General features: G+C 32.6%; 1 pseudogene; it reads right to left on the bottom strand.

The window, feature by feature from the left end:
* Positions 1–6147: 6147 nt before the first annotated feature.
* On the bottom strand, positions 6148–9537 carry LOC149576160 (ribonuclease J-like; annotated as a pseudogene).
* Between the last annotated feature and the right edge of the window lie 639 nt (positions 9538–10176).

Below are 10176 nucleotides of genomic sequence, written 5' to 3'. Positions count from 1 at the left end.
AAACCTCTACTACACAGTTATTCAAGTCTATAGAGAGTAGTGCATAGGTCAACAAAAAATTGAAATCTGACCTAGAATTTGTTGTCAAGGAAAATAATAATTTGAAGATTGAATTGGAGAATGAAAAGAAAAAAGAGGAGTCTAAGGTAAGGATAATGATAATTTGTAGAAGGAAATGGGTAATGAAAAGAAAAAGAGGAGTCTAGTGCAAATACAATCCACAATTTGAAGAAGCAATTGGAGAATATAAAGAAAAAAGAGGAGTCAACTACAAAAAAAAACCCTTGATTTGAAGAAGGAATTGGAGAATGCAAAGAAAAAAGAGGAATCAACTACAAAAAAAATCTTGGATTTGAAGAAGGAATTGGAGAATGCGAAGAAAAAGGAGTCTACTCAAACATTCCCTAATTTGAAGAAGGAATTGGACAATGTGAAGAAAAATGAGTCCATTGTGAAGACAATCCATGATTTGAAAAGTGAACTCAAGGATGAGAAGAAAAAAGAGGTAACTACTGCAAAGACAATCCAAAATTTGAAGAAGAAATTGGATGATGAGAGGAAGAGAGCAACTAATTGGCAAGGGAAACTAGAGGAAATACAAAAAAAGAGTGAAATGGAGATTCCTAAAATAAAGAAAAAGATGGATAATGTAATTGCACAAAATATAACGACATCTTCTAAAGACCATCATGTCAAGGATACTATAACAAACACAATTAAGCTTATCAAACAAGAAAATAGGGAAAAATTAATGAAGAACAATGATATTTTATTTGAATGGCTTGATTTAAATAGCAATCTCAGAGTTGTCTTTGAAAATGTTAAAAAGGATGTTGAGGGTAAAAGAAGTATCTTCACTAATTCCTTAATAGATATTGCTGAACAAATTTTGAATAAAGTACAGAGATCCAGTGATGAAGCTCACAAATCTACTTCCAAAGACTTGATGAAGATGAATCAAAGCATACTGAACTTGCTAAATGTTGGATTGCCAAATCTAGCTTACTCAGACGACAAATTTATTGGAAAAGAAGATTGCATATAAAATTTGCACAACACCATGAATTCTAATTTAGACAACTTGCCTGAGGAAACCACTCTAGAAAGAATTGCACGTTGCATCAAACTACTATCAACAATAAATGCAGTTATTAATAAATTCCTTGATTCATATAAAAATATATCTTTGAAATATTCATTGTTGATGAGGTTACAACTATTTAGCAAAAACCTAAAAAAATAGCACTTCCAAATGATGCAGAATGGAGTGCCCTAAAGAACATCATTGGAGTTGGGTCATCTTTTCAAACTGTTACTATTAGTGTTAGCGATAGCCATAGCTAATAGCACTAGGAAGTAAAAACTTAGTAAGTGATAGTACTATAATCATTTTGTTACTTGTTGCTCTTTATTTTCAAATTTTGGATTTAATTTCAATTTTGTTTAGTGTTAATTATTACAGGAATCAAGAGCCAACATATTAGGATATTTGGATAGCTAGGCACTAGCATACTATTACTACACAAAGAAAATGGAAAACATTTTTCTACTCCTACTTGAACAAATTGTACAATTGGCAATGTGGTAATGTGATTGTACACACATAATGTATTATGTAGTAATAATCTAATTATATATACAATTGCAAACTGACCTATAGTTATTGTTGCTTCCTTGTATCTGTAAAAGGGAATTCAAGGTCATTCGGCATTAAGTCATTTGCAAAGGGTTGTAATTGTCTGTAATTGTTAAATATATTATGTTACAGGCTGATTTATAATTATAAATTATAATACAATTTTTTAAAATAAATTTTATTCTGTTAAATGCATTTTGTTACAATTTCTTAAAGAAACTAGAATTAATGAAAATCTAAAAAAGTCTAAAAATTAGAATGAATGAAAATCTCAAGTTCAACATGTATTATTGTATTAAAACTAGAATCAATGAAAATCTCAACATGTTTAAAAAATACAACCAATGAAAATCTCAACATGTAAGTTTGTAACGTCAACGAGTTTTAAAAAAAATTAAGCATCTATAAAAGGACATTGAATGAAGGCTATAAATTAACTTCTACAAATATAATTAATTAGTAGATATAGTCTTAGACATTGGTAAGACCAAAGCACATAAATTAATTTGAGTTGAAATGGGTAAGACCAGAGCTACTAGCCTACTACTTGACTCATACAAAAGTTAGAACTTGAAGCTGAGAAGCTGTTATAGTTGCCACTCCGCCTGGACTGGCTCAGCATCACTATCATCAGAATCCTCCTCATTTATTGCATATAACAATTCATTATTCATTGTGTTTTCTTCATATTCACTATCAGTTTCAGTATGCATGCCAAAGTCAACATCATGTTCATTGCTTCCACTATCAAGACCCACCACCATTGCCACTGCCACCTGGGTTTGAAATGTCGGTCATCCCTCTTCTTCCGCATTTGTTTCTCCAAATGTTGAGAGCCCTGTCATAAGGTAAACTATCTACCTCATACCAAGAATTATAGAGCCTCAAACAACTATCCAAATTTTTGTCTAATTTGTTTCTAACCTTTGACTTCAGGAAGCCCACAATACTGAAAACTCTCTCATCCTCCACTGAACCCAATATCATTGTCAAACATAAATCAATAAGCTTGAAATATTCTTGTATTGACTCTCTCAACTAATTACTCTAACCAAGGTTTTCCAAAGATTTGTTACCACTCCCTCTTCATTTGGATTCTCCATAGGATCATATTATTCTCTCATTATATTTGCAAAAGAATATGATTAATCTGTCAATCAAGGTTCAACTAAAATTCTATTGATAGTTACTTCATTGATTACTTTAGGTTTTCAAAAATGTTGAATCAAAGTTGTCATCCTTCTTTGAAAATCACTCAAATAGTTTAGAGACCAATATTGACTAAAATCAATAGACATTTCTTTGAGTAGATCCTCTAGAGGGAATCTAAATCTAATTTGTGATGAAAGATTGTAGCAAACTCGCTTGAAAGAGTCAAGCACAAAGTCTTTGATCTTCTTGAAGTCTTCACTTGTAACACGTGAAAGTGTCTTCTATAGTTCTGATTCTATGTCACTTCCTTCTTCATTGGGGTTGGAGTTGGGGTCGACACAGGCATACCAACTCCACATACCCTAGCACATACCTCATTGTTTGCACCAATATGTAAAAATTTCCAAGATTGTTCAAATCTGTGATTTTTATCCACTTTGCAAACTTTGATTCATCTAATGGTAGTAATCGATATAGAGTATCTAGGCTACTACATGTCATTTTACGCAGTTTATTATATTCTACAATGTACATAGCTCTTTGTTGAACCTTTTTCAAAATATTTCTCATGTCTTGTAACATAGAGAGAATAATTGTTATAGTTAAGAGTATCTTAACATTAGTTAGACTTGAATATAGTCGAGGGAATCTATCTCACATGAAGTGGATTAGTCCGAGCAATGACAAATATTCAAAGAATACTCGATGAGCTGGCCCATCCAAAGAGATCCACTTGGTATCATTGTCTTTAAGAAGCTTCCTCCCATCAGTAAGTCTTTGAGAAAAGTGTTGAAATTCTCGAACTCATTTTGGACTTCAACAAAGGTATTGGTAAATCTCTTTGATTAAAGATTCCACTTTACTTACACAACCAAAATTGTTGACAATTCCAAACGCTAGATTCTTTCGTTGGGTCATGCAATGAATGGGAATGGTGTATGGTGCCAAATCATTCTTGATATTTTTGCAAAGACTACCTTTATGACCTTGCATAACCAAAGCTCCATTCGCTCCAACACACACCAACTTTTTGGCAATTTCCATGTTATCCATACCTCCACAATCAATTAGAGTACTCTTTAATAAATCATACAAATTTTTAGTTGTCACACTACAATTCAATTTAGCAACGGATAGTAGAAAAGGTTGACGACAAAGATCTTTTATAGTATAAACATGCATGCACACCTAGGAAGTATTATCAATTTTTGTAACTTCATCTAGAGACAATCTAATGAAATTTGAGTGTTTTATATTTTCCTCGATATCTTCTTTTTCAACCTGTGTAAGACAACTAGCCCATTCCCACCCATTGTTTACTAACCATTGACTATTCAGATAAAATTAAACTTTAAAAATTGCAATAAAGTAGTAATTGAAGGGTAGTCCGTCATAGGACACCCTCTACTCAAAATATAAAAGACCACACTTAATTGAACTATTTTTCCCATATTTTTCACTTCCATTGCTTTCCTAATAAAATCTTCAATGGAACCTTTTCTGACAAAATGCTTTTTTGGTAATTGCTTGTGTAACTCGTATATTTTGGCATTCTTGATATGCAGACAATTGTCATTTGTTTTCCAAGTTAGCAAAGATTTTTTAACTTCATCTATAGTTTCCTTTTTTGTAAACTTTAATAACATGTGTTTCTATGGTATCAAGTTTAAGTTGCAACCTCTTCTCCTTCTTTATTATTGTTAAGGCTAAAATTTGCACCCTACTAAACTAAACAAGTTTAACAATCTTGCCTAACATGGGATTCATTTCTGCATGTGGAAAATGTGTAACTAGAAATGAAACCTTTGGTTTCTAGGTCGGTTCCTATTGGATAATCACTAATATCTCTAGAAAACTAACTTGAACTTATGGGAAAAGGGATAGAAGTTACTGAAATAAACCTATGATCTTAAACTCTCAACTAGAGAACCAAGTGATACACCGAAATATGGATACAAAAATATATGAACAACTTTACTTTGGAATATTTTCTCCATGACTTACACCTTTTACTTTGTAAAGGTTTGCATAAATATTTCACAATGAGGTTTTTTGGAAGAAAACCTAAGGAAACGATAATATCTCACTTAACAATCCTAAGAAATGACACACAATGTAACCTACAAATAGGGTTACACTCCTGCAATTTGGTAGTGGTTGAGACAAAAAAATAAGGAGTCTTGAAACTCACAAATTTATCTTATCAATTAGACTTTTACACAAAAACTATAGAGAAAAGAAAAGGCTTGAGATCAATTCCCATAAAATTACACCAAAATGCTTCAATTCATACATCTTGTTCAGAGAATTGAGTTACAAAGGACACAAAAATAACTTAAGGACACTAGAAAAAATGTCACCAAATCTCTTTTTTGCATATTCAGAACTACTTCCAAAATCAGAGTTCAAAATACTAAATACAAACCCCTCAGGGTCAAATCCATGAAAAATGCCTCTGAAAAAGGAGTCATAAACACCAAAATTGATGATTAACCTTTGAAAAAGGTCCAGTAAGCCACAAAGAGACTTATGACTCACTAAAACTGCACTCAAAAGACTCAAAATGTCAATAAATGGCCTCAAACTGCCAAGATAAAGTCAAAATCCGCGGCACAGTCCTAAAATGACTCAAAATCCCTAAGATACTCTCTTCATGACTTTAAATGATATTAGTCTTCGAAAACAATAATTCCTAAGACTTAGTATTATAAAGACATGACAATTATAATAAATGAATAAGTCTAACACCTCTATTTGGCATAAACAAAATAGCAAAATATTAAATGGTTAATAATGTTACCATTAATATTTATTTTTACAAGAAGACTTATTCAAAATAAAAGAAACTATCAACATGGTTTATGAAAAATGTGACAACACCTATTTCATTACTTCTAAAACCTGATAACACATCTTCAATTTGAACTTTGGCAAATAAATAAAATCCCATCTTAATTCCCTGGACTTCAAAAATTATGAAATATGAAAAGGGGCATTATACTTCTATTCTCAACCCTAAACTCATTTTTTCATTTTCATTGGCTTTGGAAAGCTTGGGAAGGAATTCGACTAGGGTTTGAAGAAATTTTACTTCATCTATGGCCGCCATGAGAGCTTTCTGCAGCCACTCTATTGTTATCACTTGTTTCATTTGCCTAGAACCATGTTTCTTTCTTCATTTCATTGCACTTGTGACTGAAAACCGTCATAGTGGAAGGTAATACATCTGTTCTTTTATTATTGAAATTCATTTCGAGCCACCATGGAAGAAGGGAAACTTCTTCTATGTGAAACTATCTTTTATGACTAGTGTTTTATGAGGTTAGGAGCCGATATTGCTGAAACATTCTGGAATGACTTCATTTTCTAGAGTCGCCATATATGAGGGTTTGGTCATGTGGCTGGAGCCATGATCCCTCTACAATTTTTTCATCTCTTGAAGCAAGAGGTAATATATCTAATTTTTTATACTTCTTCCAGTCAGTATTAGAAGTCGTGACTGATATTAAAGATTTGAATCTGCCATGAGAATTTTGCAAAGACTGAGCATATTCAATTGTTTTCTATTTGAAGGCCACCATAATTAAAGTCTTTTCCTATTAGTTTTATGAAGAAATGCATATGGTTGTTGTTAAAGCACAAACTCCATTTATTTTCTTGCCATTTTTTAAAAATATATATCACTGCTATTACAGAAGCAACAAAATTTTCTTGGTATTACATCTCCTTTCTCTATTGCTTGGAGTGAAGCTTTGTTTTTACCTTTGAGGGCCATTACTTGGTTTTAGAGTGATTACTTATTGTTGGAGTCAGCATATTTGAAAGGTATCATTGTTTTACATTTGTTTCACCTTCAATATACTCTTGTACTTCTTTACGAGTGATGACCAGTACGATTTACATTGATCTAGGGTGCGTTCAATTCCACACTCTAACAAAGTTGCAGAGTTATTTTCCCATGTAGCCTTCTTTGTTATTGAGTTTCTAAATGGACCTTCCATTTTCATGCATAATTCTATCAACTTTTTAGTATTCATTTTCTTTCACCTAGACCGCTTCTTTGGTGGTGGAGCTTTTGATGATAAATCCAATACTAAGGATTTTGGAGACACTGTAGCTAAATCCTTTTCTTTATCTTTAGATGTGACGGAAGAAGATAGTCCACAGGATACTAACAATGCCATTTCAAAAGTTCCATGATGACCTACATGGTCTTCACCTATTCCAACTTGATCTTCATGGTTGTTGGATAAGATAGACAAATCTCTAGTTGATGATTTTTCTACACATTTATGGTAATTTAAACTTGTAGATTTTTTGATCAATCTACCAGTAGTCTTTTTAGTTAAAATACCATTTGAGGACTCTCTTTCGGAAGCTATATCTTTAGATAAGTCTACAAAAAAATTTAAAGATGCTACATGATCTTTGCTTGACTTTCTTGATCTTAGTTTCTCACGTGAGGCAAATTGAGTGTCATCTTTTCTTGAATCCCTTTTTTATTATTTGACTGCAACGATCAAGAAGAGAAGCCATTTTGGCATTTTTGGAATATTTCTAGATAAACTAGAAGCCAAAAAAATGCTCAGAAGAGTATTGAGGCAAATGTTTATCATTCCTAAACTTTTGTTGTTTCACATCAGTGTCACCTTCAGAAACAATATCTCTAGATATAATAACAACTACTTCTGGTCTTTTATAGCTATACTTTAACACCACCTTTCTTAATAATCTATAAATAGTGTGATGTATGTGAGACACTATGGCATTTGAAGGGCAAGATGCTAGTGCCACATATGCTACTTTACACAGTGCTTTAGTAAGTTTTCCTTTGTCCTAGACGCATTGAGTCATAAAATATATCTTTCCTTTCAGCCCTAGCTGTGATTGATTGACACAATTGTGCACACCATCTAAAGATATCTAAAGATGTTCTCAAATGCCTTTTGACCTCCTTTAGCTACTACTGAAGAGCTCCCTATAGCTTTTTCCTTAACAATTCTTATGAAAAGAAAACATAAATTTATATGTTGCTCAGTCATATGCTTTGTTCATTCATGTAATCTTATGCAATGTTGTTTAGAGGCAATCACTTTAAGTAACTGATAATGTTTTTTGAATTGCATATGTGAAAATCTTTGTAATTCCAAAGGCTAAAACTTGTGAACCTGTATAGAATAATAAAGATTTCTTTATTGTATCCTGTAGTAAGTCACTTTCTTGTGTCATTTATGAGGTTCGAGCATGGGCTTATGACACCCATAAATGACTTCTATTTTCTTTGAAAATCTTACTGCAAAATATCTTTTAGCTTGATATTTAGTGTACCTTACTTTTTTTTATAACAGAATGCATCAATAGATAGGATATCTGTAGTGGTAGCTTAGTTAGGATATTCAGTCATTGCTTAGATCCTTTGGGATCTAATATCATTTTTCTTTCAATTTTGCAGTTGCTAAATATCTTAGGGGCTTGGAGCTAGATGAAGAACAACACCATGGAATCCATAATCAGTCAAAGCAAAAAAGGCAATGATTGGTTATCTCTAACCTCATTTCTTTATTTGAAACATATTCTATCTGTTTATGTATTCCTTTGTACATGTGAAAGTTAGTAAGATATATTCATGGCTTGTGTGAGATCTTTTCCTTTCAGCATTTCAATTCATTTCACTCTTTTGTAAATATTACTTGTATATTTGAAAACGAATAATACAAGGACATTTCTATTTCATTATAAATATAAAATGAAAAGTGTTTATTTAGTAAAATGCAAAATTTGAATAGAATTGAATTTTAACATGAGCTAAAATTAAGTAACAGTTATCTTTATGCAAATCTTATATCTACATTCTACAGGAGGCTCACCATCAATTGGATTGGCCACTGGTTCAATGAATCGGTACTTTTCCAACCATTCTAATTGAAAATTCCTTTTGGACAAATCCCAGCTAGATAGATCTTTTTTATATTCCAATTTTCTTTTCCTTTTTTGTGCATGAACATGATTTATGGAATCACTTTTGGTTTTCTCATATGACTAGTCCGAAACCGACTTCAAGTCTATAATATCAGTTTGTGACTCCCTAATGAGGGGAAGTGCCTCCAAATCATGTTCAAGTTCGTCCTCGACTGAGATATTAGGTTCACAAACTTGAACTTCTTCAATATGGTCTCTGACTTGTGATGAATATCCTTTTTCAATAAGCACTAGAGATCCAATTTGTGAATCTTGTAGGTTGCCAAAATTTCCACCACCAAAATATGTGAATATGGTTCTACATTTTGGTAATGGTAGCCTCTCTTGACTTTCAGGGATCCTACCAAAACCCCTATTACCCCTCTTGTTTGACATTGCAAACCGATAGAGGCTGCAAAAAATAAATCAACTTAGTTGTTGAACAAAAGACTCAAAGAGTGACAAGTCAAAGACTGTGATAGTGGACTACTTAGACTACATTTAATAACAATAATATGATTCATTCTCATAAAAATGGTACTACTACTATGGTACTACAATCTACAGTACCATCCAATAAAATTTGCAAACCTATCTTAGATTGTGAGATATCCAATCACTAGTGGACACTAGACAGTAAAACTAAAAAATAACCAGTACCAGTACCATTGTCCACATAAAAAATAAATTAAAAATCACTTACCTTTTGTGAAAACCACAGTCCATGAATCAATGGGCAATGCACTTAGCACTTTGAAACTTCGGCAGCAATAAGAAATGTCAGTCTCCATACTAGAAAAGAGCAAATTATGTAGAATAATAATATCTTAAAGTCCAATCTAGGTTGGAAAATTACACGGATTAACAAGAAGGAATGTCAAATGTAGGCAAAATGCACCTTCCTATGTAAGCCTACAATTGGAAACAATTGGCTAAATAGGGCTAGTGGTCGACACACGTCAAGAAAATGGTAGGCAATGCCCAACCCAAGGGAACATTATTTGGTTGTAGTAATGGCGAAAGAATGTTGTCCAGTAAGAAATAACATGCAAAGGATGGCAAAAAAAAATTAATAAATGTATCCAAAACGTATATTACATTAGTGATTGGACCAATATTTTTTACCAATCATGTGATAACTAATGACCAACTACCATGAGCATTGGACCCAAATCTAATAATTATCTGGTGATGCAGTTGACCTACGTTACATGAATTATTCATCAAATGACAATCAGCCCATGAGACGAGACCGCCAAATGGTGAAGATTCTCCACTAAAGTAATCTATGATGGGAGGTGATAGTTAGAAGGGGAGGAATATTGTGCCTTAGGCTACTATTAATAAACAACCTCCAATTAAGAAGGACTTTACCAAGTTGGAGGGAGCCATTACTAGTCTAATTAATAAGAACGAGGACTTGGGCGATA

The sequence above is a fragment of the Cupressus sempervirens genome, chromosome 1 (genome assembly GCF_028749045.1).
Source record: "Cupressus sempervirens isolate cs-2001-9-10 chromosome 1, ASM2874904v1, whole genome shotgun sequence".
NCBI lineage: Eukaryota > Viridiplantae > Streptophyta > Pinopsida > Cupressales > Cupressaceae > Cupressus > Cupressus sempervirens.
This window is presented reverse-complemented; position numbering and strand designations above follow the sequence as displayed.